The 19083-nt window shown below is 46.4% G+C and overlaps 1 pseudogene; it reads right to left on the minus strand.

Annotated features, from left to right (window-relative positions):
* LOC141109842 (uncharacterized) overlaps window positions 1-8142 on the minus strand; it is a 31112-nt pseudogene extending 22970 nt beyond the window's left edge.
* Window positions 8143-19083: the final 10941 nt, after the last annotated feature.

Here is a 19083-nt window from a genome sequence, read left to right on the forward strand (position 1 = left end):
TTTCTCATCTACCGTTCTGTGATTCGGAGGGTTCCAAATAATAGATCCTAAACGTGTTTTACTATAATATTTTTCTATATTCACCCATCTTTTTTCTTGGTTATCCCTAGCCCATTCTATTGCTCTTGATAGGATTATTGCTTTATAATATTTTAGGATATCCGGAACCGCAAGGCCCCCTTTGTCTTTATCTTGTTTTAGGGTCTTTAAAGATATTCTTGATCTTTTGTTTTTCCATATTATATTGGAGATTATTGATTTAAGTTTTCTAATGTATTCCTGTGGGAGTTTAATAGGTAACATTTGGAATTTGTACGTGATCTTTGGTAGGAGAATCATTTTTATGGCGTTAATACGCCCCATCCATGAAAGAGGTTTTTTCTGGAGTTTTTTCCCTCTTTATTTCATCCAAGAGATGGATATAGTTTTTTCTATATATCTTTTCCGGGGAGTTCGCGAGCCTTATTCCCAAATATTTGATCTCTTTTTTCCAGCGGAATTGGAAATCTCTCTTCAGTTTTTCCTCCTCTATTTTACTCACATTTATCTTTAAAATTTCCGATTTCCCCATATTAATCTTAAAATGTGTTATTTCGCCATATTGTTTTAATATTTTAACCAATCTTGGTAATGTATTTCCGGGGTTACTTATATAGAAGAGCACATCGACGGATATGCGGCCGATTTATGCTCCTCTTCTCCCACCTTAAATCCTTCAATGTCAGGGTTATTTCTGATTGTTGCGAGGAGGGGTTCTAGGGCCAGCACGAAGAGAAGGGGAGACAGGGGGCATCCCTGTCTTGTCCCTTTCTTCATCTCGAAAGGTGACGACAGGGATCCGTTGATCTTAATAGCCGCCTTGGGTTTTCTATAAAGTGCTTTAATCCGTCCTATCATCTTTGGGCCTATTCCTATTATCTCTAGGGTTCGAAACAGGAACTCCCAGTCCACCCTGTCAAACGCCTTTTCGGCATCACTTGACAGGAGCAGACCTGGGAGTCCCTCCTCCCTTCTCTTCTGGAGCAGCAATAGGGTTCTCACCCCATTATCTCTTCCCTCCCTTCCTGCTATAAAGCCTACTTGGTCCGGATGGATCACCCCATTCATCAATTCTTTCATCCTTGTGGCCAGTACTTTTGAGTATATTTTTGTGTCTACGTTAATCAATGATATCGGTCTGTAGCTAGCGCATAGAGTTGCATCTTCAGTCTCTTTGGGGATCACGGTGATTGTAGCAAAAAGCGCCTCACTACTTAATTCAAACTCACCTCCCACCCCGTTCATGTACTTACTCATTTTCGGTACTAGTATGTCTTTAAATTTCTTGTAGTAATATGTGGTGAACCCATCCGGACCCAGACTTTTCCCCTGTGTACTAGCCGCTATTGCTCTATATATCTCCTCCTCTGTTATTGGTTTCTCCAGGGCCTCTCTAGAATTTTCTGTAATCTTGCTTAATTTGGCTAGCTTTAAGAATTCCTCTATCTTCCTGTTTTTATTTTCCTCGCTTATCTGGTCTCCGTTCATCTCCTCCGTATATAGTTCACTATAGTAGTTTATAAATACTTCACCAATCTCTTTGGTTTCATAAACCATCTTCCCCTGTTTATCCTGTATCTTTCCTATAAAGTTTAGGGCTTTTTTTTTCCTAAGCATTCTGGCTAGATGTTTTCCCGCCTTATTTCCCCACACATATCTTTCTTTAGCTATTTGGTTAAATTTTTCCTTTGTTTCTTGTTCCATCAACTTTTTTAGTTCATCCCGTTTATTTATCAGTGCTAGGTATGTTGTTTGGTGGTGTCCTCTGTGTTTTTTATGTTCTTGTTCTAAATTAAAAATTTCTTTTATAACATTTCCCATTTTATTTTTCCTTTCCTTCTTTCTCCTTGCTCCCTCTTTTATTATTATTCCCCTTATGTAGGCTTTATGTGCTTCCCATATAACCGACCCCGATATATCTCCTGTTTCATTTGTTGCAAAATAATATTTTAGTTCTCTCTCTATTTTTTTGGAGATATCTTCGTTTTGCAATAGATCTTCATTTATTCTCCATAGTGACTGCCTTCCTTGAGCCCTGGATATCTGCATCTCCATCTCAATAGGGGCATGGTCTGATATTGTGATTATTCCTATTTTTGAGCCTACTATCCTGTCTAAAAGTCTATGGTCTACTAAAATGTAATCAATCCTAGAGTACGTCCGGTGCACAGGGGAGTAGAACGTATAATCTCGTATTTTACCATTCATGACCCTCCAGATGTCTACCAATTGATTTTTATGTAGTTCCTGTTTTATCTTCCTCATCTGTCCGTTATTCGTCCCCTGTGCCCCGGACGTACTATCAGTCTCTGGTTCTAAGCACATATTGAGGTCACCCATTACTATAAGTTCCCCCTTCCTAAAATCCATTAATTTCTCCAATATGTCCTTCAGAAATTTTATTGGGTTTTTATTTGGAGCATATATGTTGGCGAGGGTGCATTCTATTTCCCCAAGTATTCCTTTGATGAATAGAAACCTCCCTCCTGGGTCCTGCATCATACCTCCTAATTTAAACTGTACCCCTTTAGCCAATCCTATCGCCACTCCCCTTGCTCTTTTCGATATTGCATCTCCATAAAACCAATTTGGGAATTCTTTTGATCTTAATCTAATATTTGATTCATATGTTAAATGGGTCTCCTGCAGGAACACCACCCCTACCCCATAGGTCTGTAGTTCCCTCAAAATTTTATGCCTTTTCAAGTTTGAGTTTAACCCTTTTACATTATAGGATAGGAATTTAAGTGTTGTCATTTTTCTGAGTTTGCTACCTTTTGTACCTCTGACCTACCTTGAACTACCCCTTTTTCTGTCGCGGCATGTGCACAATGTACCTCCCCTCCTCCCCATTCCCCTTCCTCCCACCCCCCTCCATCTATCCTCCCCCTTCCCCCCCTCTCCCCTCCTGGCCCCATATGGGCCCCTAGTTTGTTCGACGCCCCGAACATCAGGACGACCAACAAACCCATTTGTCCCAAGGTATGGGATCCAGTGTACCCTCTCAGCCCTTCCTTAGGTTGAAAATTTGAAGGGGTGTTGGCCCGCTATCTTCTATTTCACGTGATCTGCGTGCCCTATATTTTCCTCTCCTCTCTCCCAATCAGAAAGCTTTCTTTCCCTTCTTTTCTTTCCCCCTCCCCTCCCTCCTCCTCTCCTTCTTTTTTTTTTTTTTTTTTCCTTTCCCCCCCCCCTCTCCTCTCCCCCCTCCTCCCTAATCCCCCCCCGTCCAGCCCAGCATATCTGGTATTTGCAAGTCTAGTTTTCCACAGAACCCTTCCAGATCTTCAGGAAAGCGCAGTTTCACTGATCTCCCCTCTTTGTATCCTATCAGGCAGGCTGGGAACCCCCAGCTATATCTGATGTTTTGTTGCCTCATTTTTTCTAAGAGGGGTTTAAAATGTCTTCTTCTTGTTAAGGTTTCTTGGGATAGATCGGCGTACACCTGTATCTCCACTCCTTCATATACCAGGGGTGGTTTCCCTCTTAGCCTTCCCCAAATCTCCAACTTGTCTTCATAAAATCTAAATCTGATAACAATGTCCCGTGGTCTTTCTTCTGGATTTCGCCAGGGTCCGACTCTATGTATTCTTTCTATTCTAAGGGGTTCTTCATCCTTTTTATCTATAAGGGGGCCTAATACTAATGAGCACATTTTCCTTAGATCTTCTCCTTTTCTGGGACTGATCGTAGCCTTATATTCTGTCTTCTATTTCTATTTTCCTGGTCTTCCATTTTATAAAGGATTTCCTTCTATATTTGTTGTGCTGTTTTCATTTGCTGTTTAAGGGTTTCCAATTCTTTCTTTTGATTTTCTACTGTTTTTTCAGTTTCTTCTACCCTGTCCAGGAGGCTTCCCAGATCTCCTCTCATCATGCTGATGTCTGCTTTAATCGACTTTTCTAGCCTCAATAGCATCTCACTCATCTCTTCCTTTGTGGGGGGGGAGAGACTCGGATGGTCTCCCCTCTATCCTACTACTTTCTAGCTCCCCTTCTGATGTAAAATCTTCCCTGGAGTGTTCTGGGGTCTCCCGCGCCTTCTTATCCGTCCCTTTTTTATTTTCCGCCTTCGCTTTCCCCTGCTTCTCCGCTTCTAGATTTCTTGGGCTAGCTCCTTGTGTCATGTACTGCTTCAATGTACTGACCCCTGGTTTATCTTTTGGGGATTTAGGGGCACCTCCTCTTGTCGTTTTATTTGTGCTTTTACTCATTTTTGCCTTCTTTATCACTCTTATTCGTTTACCCAGTCTTGTTTCCTTGCTCCCCCTTAATTAGGGGGGAGCAATATGTCTGAATGTAAGGAGGGGCCGCAAGCAGTTTATGAGGGTGGGCAGTAAGGATGGTGGATGCGAGAGTTGCTCCAGGTTACCCTATCCGGGGGTACCCGTATATCAGTCCTGTTTGTGTTTTTGTAGTAATCAGATGGCCCCCAGCTGGATATGTTTTAAAGTGTTATACTTCTGTTGGTTTATTAAACTTTGACCGTTTATCCTTTAAATCAGTGTATGTTCTTTCAGGGTCCGCCTCCCAAATGCTTTGTGCTGACAATACTAAAAACTGCTGGGATCACATATAACACAGTCCCTTGACCTTCAGTCACATTACCAGCTTTCTTAATGGTGTTCAGCTAATTTATTTCCACTCAAAGATAAAACTTCAATAATTCCATAATACACTTGGCTTCTGCCAACTTCACATGCTGTTCATCCGGATCCCTCTCATCCATCCACGTCTTACCCCCTCCACTCCTTCAAGGCTCTGTGTCTCAGATAGCTTTTAGTGTTTTATGGCTGTGGATCACTACAGATAGTAAATCCTCTGACCAGCCACTCTGGAGGCAGGGGGGACGGGGGGGGGGGAGGGGAAAGACCGAGGGGGGGGGGGACGGGCAGCCAAGGCTTGCAACTGTTTTACAGATTACTCACAGTTCTCATCTCTCAATTACATTTGTGCTGACAACACTGAAAAATGCTGATGGCCACATATATTCCTTTATTTCTCTTTGGCGTTTTTTTTTTTTTTTAAACACAGTCCCTTGACCTTCAGTCACATTATCAGCTTTCTCAATGATGTATTTCTCAGTTGTTTCCACTCAGAATTAAAGCTTCATTATTTCCATAATACACTTGGCTTCTATAAACTTCATATGCTATTTATCCATATCCCTCTCATCCATCCACATCTTACCCTCTCCACTCTTTACGGCTCCGTGTCTCAGACAACTTTCTTTTGCTTCCTCCGGTGTTTATGGCTGCAAATCACTGCAAACAGTAAATCTAACCCGCCGCTCGGGAGGCAAGGGAGACGGGGGGGGGAGAGGAGGGGGAGGGGGGGGGACGGGGGACTGGGGCTTGCTGCTGTTTCACAGATCACTCACAGTTCTCGTTTTTGTCTTACTGCTCCGGCCGCTCCTCGGTGTCCTAAGATGCTTCTCTGTAGGTATGATTTTTCATGAAGCTGTCATTTTCCTCGCTGACAAGCTGGGGGCTGGAGATCTCCTCCTGTTGTGTTGTGAACGCCGGCGGCTTCACAGAGCATTCCTCGAGGCAGCGTCTTGCTAGTACACTGGGATCCCTCCCTCTGTGACGGACGCTACGTTCTCACGTCCTCACTTCCCATTTCCTGCCCTTCCTTTTTTCTAACACCCCTACATTCATCTTTCTTTTGATCCTGACTTGTCTCCCAGTTCCTGCCGCTGAAAAACATCCCCACAGCATGATGCTGCCACCATCATGCTTCACTGTAGGGATGGTATTGGCCAGGTGATGAGCGGTGCCTTGTTTCCTCCAAACATGACGCTTACCATTCAGGCCAGAGTTCAAATCTTTGTTTCATCAGACCAAAGAATTTTGTTTCTCATAATTTCAGAGTCATTCAGGTGCCTTTTGATCAACTCCAGGTGGGCTGTGATATGCTGTTTACTGAGGAGTGGCTTCTGTCTGGCCACTCTACCATACAGGCCTAATTGGTGGAGTGCTGCAGAGATGGTTGTTCTTCTGAAAGGTTCTCCTCTCTCCATAGAATAAAGCTGGGGCTCTGTTAGAGTGACCATCGGGTTCTTGGTCACCTCCCTGACTAAGGCCCTTCTCCCCCGAACACTTAGTTTGGCCGGGCAGCCCTAGTGGTAGAGGCCTAGTGGTTCCAAACTTCTTCCATTAACGGATGATTGAGGCCACTGTGCTCATTGGGAATTTTTTCTGTACCCTTGCTCCCGGATCTGTGCCTCGATACAATCTTGTCTCAGAGGACAATTCCTTGGATTTCATGGCTTGGTTTGTGCTCTGCAATGCACTGTTAACTGTGAAACCTTATATAGACCAGTGCGTGCCTTTCCAAATCATGTCCAATCAACTAATTTTACCACAGGTGGACTCCAATCAAGTTGGAGAAATCTCAAGGATAATCAATGGAAACAGGATGCACCTGAGCCCAATATTCAGTACCATGGCAAAGGCTGTAAATACTTAGGAATATGTGATTTTTTAATTAAAGCGGAGATCCGCCCCCCAAAAAAAAAAAAAATAATTAAAAACCAGCAGCTACAATACTGCAGCTGCGGGCTTTTAATAATAGGACACTTACCTGTCCTGGAGTCCAGCAATGTTGGCACCACAGCTGTTTCCATCAGCTGTCGAGTGTTCCCTGCACTATTGCGGGTAAGGGTACACGGCAGTGTAGCCTTTCGGCTTCACTCCAAGAACCCTACTGCACATGCACGAGGCCCGTTCCTCTCTCCTACTGGCCTGGCAACAGGGGAAGGCGGAGCCGTGGCTGAGGCTCCTGGAAGTGGGAAAGGATACCTGTCAGACAGGTATCCTGTCCCCCCTCCCCTCCGAAAGGTGCCAATTGTGGCACCAGAGGGGGGGAGGAATCAGATAAGTGGAAGTTCAACTTTTGGGTGGAACTCTGCTTTACTTTGCAAAAATTTCAAACAAACTTCTTTTGCGTTGTCATTATGGGGTATTGTTTGTAGAATTTTGAGGAAAATAATGAGTTTAATCAATTTTGGAATGAGGCTGTAACAAAGTGAAGCACTGTGAAGCACTTTTTGGATGCCCTGTTTCTTATCCCACATTAACTGATTTTTATCATTACTCTGAGTGTGTGTTTGCCTTTGTTCATAGCTAACAAGTTTACAGACACAAACTATGAACTGTCAGAAGCCATGAATCAGACCCAGACAGAAGTACAGTTAAATCACACTTGTTTAATAATAAAAGTAAATAGAACAAACGTAACGTTAAAAACAAACGTCAAAACATAGCCAAAGTTCAGTAACCGGAACGGATAGACAGGCCAGAAAGTCAGGAAGCCAGAAACCAGCGTAGTGGAACAGCAAGCAGGATCTGGAGCCAGAAGGAATGTCAGCCAAGCAAGTCAGGAAACAGGAGCGCAGGAGAAAGTTACTGTGATGTTGACCAAGGCGAAGGCAGAGATCATCTGGGCTGGACGGCTTAAGTAAGCAGGACTGATTAGCAGGCTATCATCAACAGGTGAGTCACTGTGGAGAGATAGGAGCTGGCAATTATCCGACAGCTGAGCGGCCAGCTCAGAGAAGGAAGGGCTGAGCTCATCCCTGAAAGTACTCCCTTCTCAACGACCCCTCCCCCTCGGAGGACCACCAGGCTGGAGGGGATCGTATTTGGAAATCACAGAGAAGGACAGGAACATGTACGTCCGAGCATGAGACCCAAGAGCGTCCCTACGGACCGTACCCTTTCCAATGCACCAGGTACTGTATGCACCCACAGAACTTATGGGAGTCAACAATGGACTGTACTTCATACTCCTCATGGTTCTAAACCTGTACGGGGTGAGGACGTGGCACCAAGGTGGTAAAGCAGTTGCAGACCAAAGGTTTTATTAAGGAGACATGAAATACATTTGAAATACGCATATTAGAAGGAAGGTCTAACGTGTAAGCCACTGGGTTAATCCTGCCGAGAATATGGAAAGGCCCAAAAAAAACGAGGTGCAAACTTCAGAGAGGGAACACGAAGTCGGAGGTTGCGATATGAAAGCCAGACCCTGTCCCCAGCCTGGTAGGAAGGCGCAGGCAGTTGTCTGCGGTCAGCATGGAGTCTGTACCTATCATTAGCATGTCGCAAAGCCCCAAGTGGAACGAAGACCACGGAGATGCTCCTCTAACGCAGGAATACTCTGCGGAACAAATGAGTCAGGCAACATGGAAGGTTGGAAACCATAGTTCACCATAAACGTGGACAATCGGAAAGCAGAATTCAAGGCACTATTGTGAACAACCTCCGTCCACAGTAAGAGGTCTGACCAGTTGTTATGATGATCAGAAATATAGTAACGTAGGAACTGCTCCAAGGACTGGTGGGCTAGGCCACCAGAATTGTTGGGAAATGGCCCAAAAGAGTTTATTCTTCCCAGGGTGGCCAGCAGCCTTGTGAGAATGGTAAGTCTGGAGCACGGCAGTACAGAGACTCTTTGGGACAAAGCAGCAGTTACAGGGTTTCTCAGGAGGAGCATGGACCTGAGCGGCAAGAATTTTGTCACCCAAAGGAGAAGTGAGACTGGTGCAAACCGTAGCCAGAATACAATCAGGAGAAATCACAGGAACCGCAACCAACTCTATCTTGGTAGTGGAGGAAAATTGTTCCGACAAGGCGTTAGCCCTTACATTCTTTGTACCGGGTAAGAATGAGACAATGTAATTGAAACTTGACAAGAAAAGAGCCCATCGCACCCTTCTGGGAGAGAGGCGTTTAGCCTCAGACAAGAATGTGAGATTTTTATGATCAGTAATAATGAGAAATGGCACAGTGGTACCTTCGAGGAGATGTCTCCATTCTTTTAGGGCTTAAATGATCACTAACAGCTCTCTGTCCCCAATCTCGTAATTGCACTCCGCAGGTGACAATTTCTTGGAAAAGTAGCCACAAGGATGCATAGCGCTCTCAGAAGTAGGATGTTGAGACAGAAGGGTGCCAACTCCAGTCTCAGAAACATCAACCTCAAGGAAAGGCTTTAATGGACTCCGGAGACCAACTCTGTGGGTTACAGTCCTTTCTGGTCATATGTCAGGGGCTTGACCAGAGACGAGACGTTACGAATAAACTTCCAATAATAGTTGGCAAAGCCAAGAAAACGCTGCAGAGGACGTAAACCCATGGGTCTGGGCCACTGTAGAACTCGTGAAAGTTTCTCTGGGTCCATCGAAAAACCGGCAGTGGAAATGACATAACCCAGGAATTTAACCTGTTCACGATGGAATTCGCACTTCTCCAATTTACAATAGATTGTTCTCTCTTCGTTTCTGAAGCACACGACAGACATCCAGGGATTTGGAAAATATGAGGATATTGTTGAGATGAACCACCACACATAATTGCAACAAATCTCAGAGGACATTGTTAATAAATTCCTGGAAAACTGTCGGAGCGTTACAAAGGGCAAATGGCATTATGAGGTACTCATAATGTCCTATACTGGTATTAAATGCAGTTTTCCACTCATCGCCCTCCTTAATCCTCACAAGATTGTATGGCCCTCTCAAATCAAGCTTCGTAATAACCGTTGCTCCCTTGAGGAGGTCAAATAACTCTGTAATCGGATAGGCATTCTTAAATCGTGAAATGATTGAGACCCCTATAATCAATACAAGGTCTCAGTTCACCACACTTATTCTTCATAAAGAAGAAACCAGCAGCAGCAGGAGACGAGGATTTGCAGATGAAACCTCGAAAGTGTGTCTGCAACATACTCCTCCATGGCCTTATCCTCCAAGACCGACAAAGGGTAAACCCGGCCACAAGGGGGTATGGCACCAGGTTGAAGGTCAATTGCACAATTATATGACTGGTGTGGAGGCAAACTACCGGCCTACCGCGGTACTCCTCCGGCAGGGAGGAGAGTGAAGAGGTGCACAGGACCTTGGCTACCTTCTAGAAGCATGTCTTACTGCATTGTGGAGACCAGGAGAGAACCTCAGCAATAACCAATAACCAGCAGAAACTTAGGTGAGGAAATAAATTGGAATTTGATTATCTCATGGTGAAGAGCCCCCTACAGCCATGGACAACAGAACAGTCTCATGAGTCACATAGGCAGGCTGTAGAGGTCTCCCGTTAAGAGCCTCAATGACAAGTGGAGTGGCACGCAGCTGCAACGGAATTGAGTGCTTCGATACAAAGGCAGCATCAGTTGAGAAATGCATGCCTGCTTACTCTACCTATAAATTTAAAGCAACCTATGGGGTGGCGCAGACAAGGGCAAGGTGCAGACAACATGGCTCTTTCCTGAGTGACTCTGACACGAGTGATGCGCAGTTTCACCGCAGCAGTTATCATTTCTGATCATGTCTTCTCTGCTTTTTTACAGGTAAATGTCTTCTATCCATCTGTACTATCTACTTTGCTGAAATATCTGACATTGCTGTATCATTTTTGGTAAATGTCTTCTATCCATCTGTACGCTCTACTCTGCTGAACTATCTGACATTGCTGTATCATTTTTGGTAAATGTCTATCCATCTGTATGCTCTACTCTGCTGAACTATCTGACATTGCTGTATCATTTTTGCAGTCTATGGGGTGGCAAAAACAGGGGCAAGGCGCAGACAACATGGCTCTTTCCTGAGTGGCTCTGTCACCAGTGATGCACAGTTTCACCTCCGCAGTTTAACGAAAGCAGGATAACTAAAGCTGGATGAAGATACAACAAGAACTCTGCTCCACTCTGAAAGACGACAAGCAAACCAGTATTTGATATTCATTATACAGTATCTCACAAAAGTGAGTACACCTCTCACATTTTTAAAAATATTTTATTATATCTTTTCATGTGACAACACTGAAGAAATTACACTTTGCTACAATGTAAAGTAGTGAGTATACAGCTTGTATAACATTGTAAATTTGTTGTTCACTCAAAATAACTCAACACACAGCCATTCATGTCTAAACCAATGGCAACAAAAGTGAGTACACCCCTAAGTGAAAATGTCCAAATTGGGCCCAAAATGTCAATATTGTGTGTGGCCACCATTATTTTCCAGCACTGTCTTAACCCTCTTGAGCATGGTTGCCACTGGAGTCCTCTTCCACTCCTCCATGATGACATCACGGAGCTGGTGGATGTTAGAGACCTTGCACCCCTCCACCTTCCATTTGAGGATGCCCCACAGATGCTCAATAGAGTTTAGGTCTGGAGACATGCTTGGCCAGTCCATCACCTTTACCCTCAGCTTCTTTAGCAAGGCAGGGGTCATCTTGGAGGTGTGCTTGATATCGTTGTCATGTTGAAATACTGCCCTGCGGCCCAATCTCTGAAGGGAGGGGATCATGCTCTGCTTCAGTATGTCATAGTACATGTTGGCATTCATGGTTCCCTCAATGAACTGTAGCTCCCCAGTGCTGGCAGCACTCATGCAGCCTCAGCCATGACACTCCCATCACTATGCTTGACTGTAGGCAAGACACACTTGTCTTTGTACTCCTCACCTGGTTGCTGCCACACTCACTTGACACCATCTGAACCAAATAAGTTTATCTTGGTCTCATCAGTCAGACATTAGCGGCTGTGTGTTGAGTTATTTTGAGGGGACAGAAAATGTATACTGTTATACAAGCTGTACATTCACTTCTTTACATTGTAGCAAAGTGTCATTTCTTCAGTGTTGTCACATGAAAAGATATAATAAAATATTTACAAAAAAGGTTAGGGGAGTACTCACTTTTGTGAGATACTGTACATGAAGTCAGATTCCCACTCTCTATCCACTAACATGCCCCTTATTCTCTTCCTTCTCACATCGGTGCAGGGCCGATCCTACCCAGGGTGCGCAGGGTGCTTTGCACCCGGGCGCCTGCAGAGGTGGGGGCGCCGAAGAGCCAGGGTTCTCCCCTCCCTCCTTCTCTCCTTGTGAGTGTCTGTCCAAAACACCAGTGTGAGCATAGGGCAGCCCGTCCAGCCTGGCAGTGCTGGGGGGAGGGGCGCTCCTCTTCCTGACACGAGTGTTCTAGTCAGTGGCTGCTGATGTGCAGGAATGAATTCCTCACACTGGGATCCCACACTGTCTCTACCAACTCCAGTTGGAATGCCTCCCCCTCCCATCTCTATCTCAGGCTGCAAGGAGAGAGAACTGAGGTGAGTCAGTTTTCAGTATACTGTGTGTAGGAATGGCATCCCCAGCACACCTTTACATGTGCTCTGGGCTGCCCCTGCTAGGAGATGTTTTATGGCATGATAGATTACATAGGATACCCAGGCCCTGTCCCTTCCTACACCTCAGTAGTCCATCTACAGATGTGATGTATAATGAGATGTACTAAGAGCCCTTTCACACTGACAGTTGTTGTGGAAAATGTTATTAATGTATATTGTCAGATGCCCCCCAGTGTCAGTTTTGCTGCAATACTCTCATGTGAGGGTATTCGCACATACAGATGCTGGTGGAAGACCATTGGACGCGGAAACCTTCCCGTGGACACGGCAGATCTGTTGCTCTTTTAGGGATGTTAGAATATGCATTCATCAGGAGCTTTGCCACCTCATGGCGACTGCATTTTTTTGTGGGATGCAATCTTTTTGTGGGGAAGGGGCACACACCAGAGGATGGGCTACGGCACAGGAAAGACATATGATCAAAAGGTGAGATGCATATATATCATTAGACGAAATTGTTATTATTATTAGAAACAGGAGATTTGGCTGTGTGCTTTGTGTGCAGCCAAATTTCGCTGTCACAGTGCAGGGGTGTTGGCGGTAATGCGCCGCTACTTTTAGTGGCGCTTTACCGTCGCTTTAGAAGCACATTTAACCCCCATTAAAGGGTTCAAAGGTCCAACTGCGGAGGCACTTTGCAGGCACTGTCCATTGATTTCTAAGGGCAAGGGCGCCTCAAAGAAGCTACTTGCAGGAATTTTTTGGACGTCCTGACAGTGCTCTGCTCCAGTGTGAAAGCATTCGGGCTCTCACACTGGGATTGCAGATAAGGCTTTTTCCAGGCGCTATTTTTAACATTAAGCGTCTGAAAAACGCCTCCAGTGTGAAAGGGGTCTAATGGACCAACTACTGTACTATGTCTGCAGTAAGGATGAGCTCTGGCGTGTTCGCAAGCTGCACGTGCAGAGCCCGCCAGGAACTCGGCACTGCACAGCGCTAATCACAAGCAGTGAGACATTTCCCAATGTGCGGCTGCAGAGATCGGGAAAAGTCTCACTGCCTGCGATTAGCGCAGCACATTGCCGACTACCTGGCAGGCTCTGCACATGCAGCTTGCGAACACGTCGGAGCTCATCCTTAGTCTGCAGTCTCGGACCATCTCCTGTAGTATGTCTGCAGTCTCTGACCATCTCTTGTATTATGTCTGCAGTCTCTGACCATCTCTTGTATCATGTCTGCAGTCTCTTACCATCTCCTGTACTATGTCTGCAGTCTCTGACCATCTCCTGTAATATGTCTGCAGTCTCTGACCATCTCCTGTACTATGTCTGCAGTCTCTGACCATCTCCTGTACTATGTCTGCAGTCTCTGACCATCTCCTGTACTATGTCTGTAGTCTCTGACCATCTCTTGTATTATGTCTGCAGTCTCTGACCATCTCCTGTACTATGTCTGCAGTCTCTGACCATCTCCTGTACTATGTCTGCAGTCTCTAACCATCTCCTGTATTATGTCTGCAGTCTCTGACCATCTCCTGTACTATGTCTGCAGTCTCTAACCGTCTCCTATATCATGTCTGCAGTCTCTGACCATCTCCTGTACTATGTCTGCAGTCTCTGACCATCTCCTGTACCATGTCTGCGGTCTCTGACCATCTCCTATACTATATCTGCAGTCTCTAACCGTCTCCTGTACCATGTCTGCAGTCTCTGACCATCTCCTGTACTATGTCTGCAGTCTCTGACCATCTCCAGTACTATGTCTGCAGTCTCTGACCATCTCCTGTACTATATCTGCAGACTCTAACCATCTCCTATACTATGTCTGTAGTCTCTGACCATCTCCTGCACTATGTCTGTAGTCTCTGACCATCTCCTGTACTATGTCTGCAGTCTCTGACCATCTCCTGTACTATGTCTGCAGTCTCTAACCGTCTCCTATATCATGTCTGCAGTCTCTGACCATCTCCTTTACTATGTCTGCAGTCTCTAACCGTCTCCTATATCATATCTGCAGTCTCAAGCCATCTCTTATACTATGTCTGCAGTCTCTGACCATCTCCTGTACTATGTCTGCAGTCTCTGACCATCTCCTGTGCTATCTGCAGTCTCTGACCATCTCCTATATCATGTCTGCAGTCTCTGACATCTCCTGTACAATGTCTGCTGTCTCTGACCCTCTCCTGTACTATGTCTGCAGTCTATGAGTAATATGAGCCGGAGGTATGCACCTCCACTTTTAGTGTATAAAAGAGCCTGTATTTTGCAATAAAAGAGATTCCTGGTTGAACCTACATACAGCCTGCCTGGTGTTTGTTCTGAGCTATCACAACTGGGTTAGAACAGCACATAGCTGTAGTTTTAATCCCGGAGCATTGGATGACCAAACAATCAGATGTTGCGATCTGCAATCTGATTCTATAGCAGCAGAGGAGTGTCGGGAGAGTGGAATCGAGCAAGCAAGGGGCTAGTTACATTGGTTGGCAGCTGTGGGATTTGCTCTCCAGTTACTGGGACACTCCAAACCAGCCTGCAGGAGAGCCACGCTGAAAGACTTACTTGAGAGCCGTGGAGGGAATGGTGGGATCGTGCTTCCTTGCCGTGAACACATCCAAACCATCACCTGAATCCAAGGTAGCAGGATAGCAGGAGAGGAGAGATACCAGCCACCATGGATGAGGAATTCAGAAGGAGGTTGCGAGAGATGCAGATACAGCACAGAGGACCAGTATCAGAGCAGGTCCTGCTAGGATGGTTTGATTCTATCCGCTGTGAACTCTGGAAGGAAGCGCTAGCCCGTGAACAGCGACACCAGGGAAAAGTTCTCCCCTCCATCCAAGTAAGGTACTGGTCGCAGTATGAAGCGCGAATGCTGTTTTTGGGGGAACAGCCGAACCAGGAGTGGACAGCCGAGTTAAGCAGGCTGATCCGGGCAGAAATGCAGTTGGACGAGAGCTACAGAGCCCTCCAGTGGTATGTAGCCCAAGTGTGCCCGTGGACAGCGGATGACAGCCCCACGGAAGGCTTTGACTACGATGGCCTGGGATTGTTGTACTGGAGGCTGTCCAGAGACCCTGACTTTGGGAGTAATCGGGAGTGGTGTTTGGAGGAAATAATGGAGCACAGAGAGTGAAGACTGAATGTCTCAGAAGTGCACTGGGCACAGGAAGATTTGGAGTTTCTGGCCGTTCAGGAATGGGAGCTGGAGATCGCCCACAGACAGCTGTTTGACTCTGCTCAGCAGCTGGGTGGGGCTCACTCTGCCTGGGACTATCAGGAAATACCAGTTGACAGCTCTGAAATCCTGGATGAAGAGTTGACAATGTGGCAGAGTAACAGTGTGCTTTCCCAACCTGGCCCCGCAGCTATGGAGGGGGAGGTCTTATGGCGGATGCAGCAAGTGCTGACTGACCTTGATGAACCTGTTTCTGCATTGGATGATCTTGGATGGAGGAATGTGCCTGTCCAGCAGAATGCCAGAGAATCGGCAGTGGAAAATCTGAAGATTGCCGTCCCCAAACCTGAAGTGCTGACAACAGGGCAGAGCTCTGCTAACCTCTGCCCAGCACTGATAGCATCTTCTGGGTTCCAGGGACAGGAGATGGTGAACCTTTATCCCCAGACACCAGTTGCAGAGACAGGGGATTTGATAGACTTTTCTGATGAGGAAGAACAACCTGGTGAGCCTCCAGCAGAAGAAGAGCTGTTATTAGGGCCAAACTTCACTGTGCTCTGCCCAGCACCAACAGAAGTATCTGTGAAGTTACAAGGAACTTCCCCAGCTGAAGCGCTGGCAACTGGACAGAGGGTCCAAGATCTCTGCCCTACACCTGCGGCGGTTCCGAAGGCTCAGGGTGAGAAGGAGGTGGTCACTTCCAAGCAGCAGATCAGGTTACAGGAGGAGAAGGGAGAGGAGGTGTTCGTCGTCCCTCCCCAACAGTTGGCCAGGGTGGAGGATGTGGTCTTTCCTCCCCAGCAAAGATCCGTGCACCTGGGAGACAGTACCATAGACATATCGTCCCAACATCCAGATGAGGGAATGGAAAAGGAAGCAGCTGGCTCACCTCCCCAATGGCAGCTACACAGTTTGGGAGTGGAGGAAGCCAGCCTCCTGCCCCAACGGTTAGCTGAAGCGAAGGATGCGGAGTCCCCAGCAGAAGTGCTGGCAACAGGGCAGAGTGCTACAAACCTCTGCCCAGCACCAGCAACAACTACAGAGTTCCAGGGAGGTGGGGCAGTCGGCCTCCCTCCCCAACAGTTAGCCGGAGCAGATGGTGTGGGGTTTCCAGCAGAACGGCTGGCAACAGGGCCGAGTACTGTTGGCCTCTGCCCTCAACTAACAGAGGATGGATTTCCTGTGAAGCTGGATGGGACTTCAGTCTCCACCTGTATACCCCAGGGATGCGGGGCAGTCAGCCCAGATCCCCAACAGCATGACGGAGTGAGCCCAGACACTCTGTCTTCTCTCCAGTGGCAGAAAGGACTCCAGGGAGAAGGGCCAGTCCAGGCCTCTCCCCAGCAGCAGATATGTTCTCTGAGAGAGGCAGAGGTTAGCTGGGTGAGTAATGCTTTGTTTGGAACAATTTGTTTGGGGTACTGTGTGGGTACAGGCATTAGAGGACTGGAACTACTGACTAACTTCGGAGTCAACCCGTCTGGGGTCTCCTCCTGTGTTAGTCTCCTGCCGAAAGAAATGTGACAGACCTAGCCGAGAGAGAGACTTTTGGAGGGGACTGAATGCTAGCCTCTTGCCGATCGATCGTGGGCCCTGGCATTTGGGGGAACGGTGCTCTTTGTGAGCTGTATGCCTGGGGACCCTTGAGGTGGTTCTACTGTGGATTTGGGTCCTGGTCCCCCAGGACACACAGACTCTGGGGATCCTGGATTTGCCATATTAGAAATAGTGGCTGATTCATAATGCGGGGACAGATACTGTTAGGAGATGCTGATGTAAATTCCAGCACCTGTCTGTCTGTTGCCTGCTAGAATGTGTATTGTAAATAAGTCTCTAGTATGGGATCTAAGAGTCATTAGATCCCCATTGTTGTTTGTGTTAATTAACTCTGCTATTGTGTGAAGAAGAGTCTATGTTGATTGTGTTTTCTGAACTACAAGACGGCCAGTCTGGCCTAAAGGTCATGTCTGAGTCATCTAGGCTGTCTAAAGGGATTAGTTGATTAGCCCATGTTAATTAGGTTTCTGGTCACAGGTGTATGTTCAGAGTAATATGAGCCGGAGGTATGCACCTCCACTTTTAGTGTATAAAAGAGCCTGTATTTTGCAATAAAAGAGATTCCTGGTTGATTCCTGGTTGAGACAGCCTGCCTGGTGTTTGTTCTGAGCTATCACAACTGGGTTAGAACGGCACATAGCTGTAGTTTTAATCCCGGAGCATTGGATGACCGAACAATCAGATGTTGCGATCTGCAATCTGATTCTATAGCAGCAGAGGAGTGTCGGGAGAGTGGAATCGAGTGAGCAAGGGGCTCGTTACACTGACCATCTCCTGTATTATGTCTGCAGTCTCTGACCATCTCCTGTACTATGTCTGCAGTCTCTGACCATCTCCTGTATTATGTATGTGGTCTCTGATCATCTCCTGTACTATGTATGCGGTCTCTGATCATCTCCTGTACTATGTATGCGGTCTCTGATCATCTCCTGTACTATGTCTGCGGTCTCTGATCATCTCCTGTACTATGTCTGTAGTCTCTGACCATCTCCTGTATTATGTCTACAGTCTCTGATCATCTCCTGTATTATGTCTGCAGTCTCTGATCATCTCCTGTACTATGTCTGCAGTCTCTGACTATCTCCTGTATCATGTCTGTAGTATTTCTGGGGGCTCTTTCTAATAGACTCTCTAACAGAAGCGCTCTCTGTCTCCATCAGAGAGGCCCCCCTTCAGGTCCCAATAAAGTACTCTTGCTTCTCTTCCTGTATTTTGTTTATTGTACCTGTAAGGATCCCAGGGTAATGAAGACTTCGTGGTGGAGCATCTCTGTGGTTGAGTCGTTGCCATAGAAATATAGGGGAGGAGTTACTAAAATGACCACGCCCATGTGAGAGCGCCAGAAATATTTCTGCACCCAGGTGCCTGTGACCCTAGGATCGGCCCTGCATCGGTGTCTTCTATCCTCAAATTATCCTTGCTCTACCCCTCCTCCCTACCCCGTAGCATGCACATATCACCCTCACTTCTACCCTCTCCCTACTACTGCACCCATAATCTTCTGCATTTGCTGCACCCACATGCTGACATAAACTCCAAGGCCATTAGACATGTGCACTCCTGCACATCCCACTCCCATCTTGCCCTGCTCACCGTCCTCCTTCTCCTAGTCTCAGGTAACATTTCTCCTAATCCAGGTCCATCATTTTCCAACTGAAAGCCACATCAATATCCCTCCTCCTCTGACAACCACCGCAATCCACTCAATTTAATTTCTATCCCCCTGCTTCCTCAAAGCAGCACACCACACTCTCATGCGCCCTTTGGAATGCCTGCTCCATCTGTAACAAGCTAACATCTGTACATGACCTCTTCATCTCTCATGGCTTTAACATACTCGCCATAACTGAAACCTGACTTCAAAATTTTGATTCAGCTTCTCCTGCTGCCCTCTCCCATGGTGGTCTCCATTGGACTCACTCCCCAAGACCCAATGGACAGAAAGGAGGTGGGATTGAATTCCTATCCCCACAAAGCACCTTCCAAGTCCTTCCTATCCCTCCCTCTCTATCCCTCTCTTCTTTCGAGATGCACTGTATTCGTCTGTTTTCTCCTATTTCTCTGAGGATTGAAGCAATTTATCAGCCTCCTGGACCGGTATTGTGCTTTCTTGATGACTTTGCTGCCTGACTACCCTACTCTCTCTCATCTGAAATACCCACTATCATTCTTGGTGACT

The sequence above is a fragment of the Aquarana catesbeiana genome, linkage group LG10 (genome assembly GCF_042186555.1).
Source record: "Aquarana catesbeiana isolate 2022-GZ linkage group LG10, ASM4218655v1, whole genome shotgun sequence".
Classification (NCBI taxonomy): Eukaryota; Metazoa; Chordata; class Amphibia; order Anura; family Ranidae; genus Aquarana; species Aquarana catesbeiana.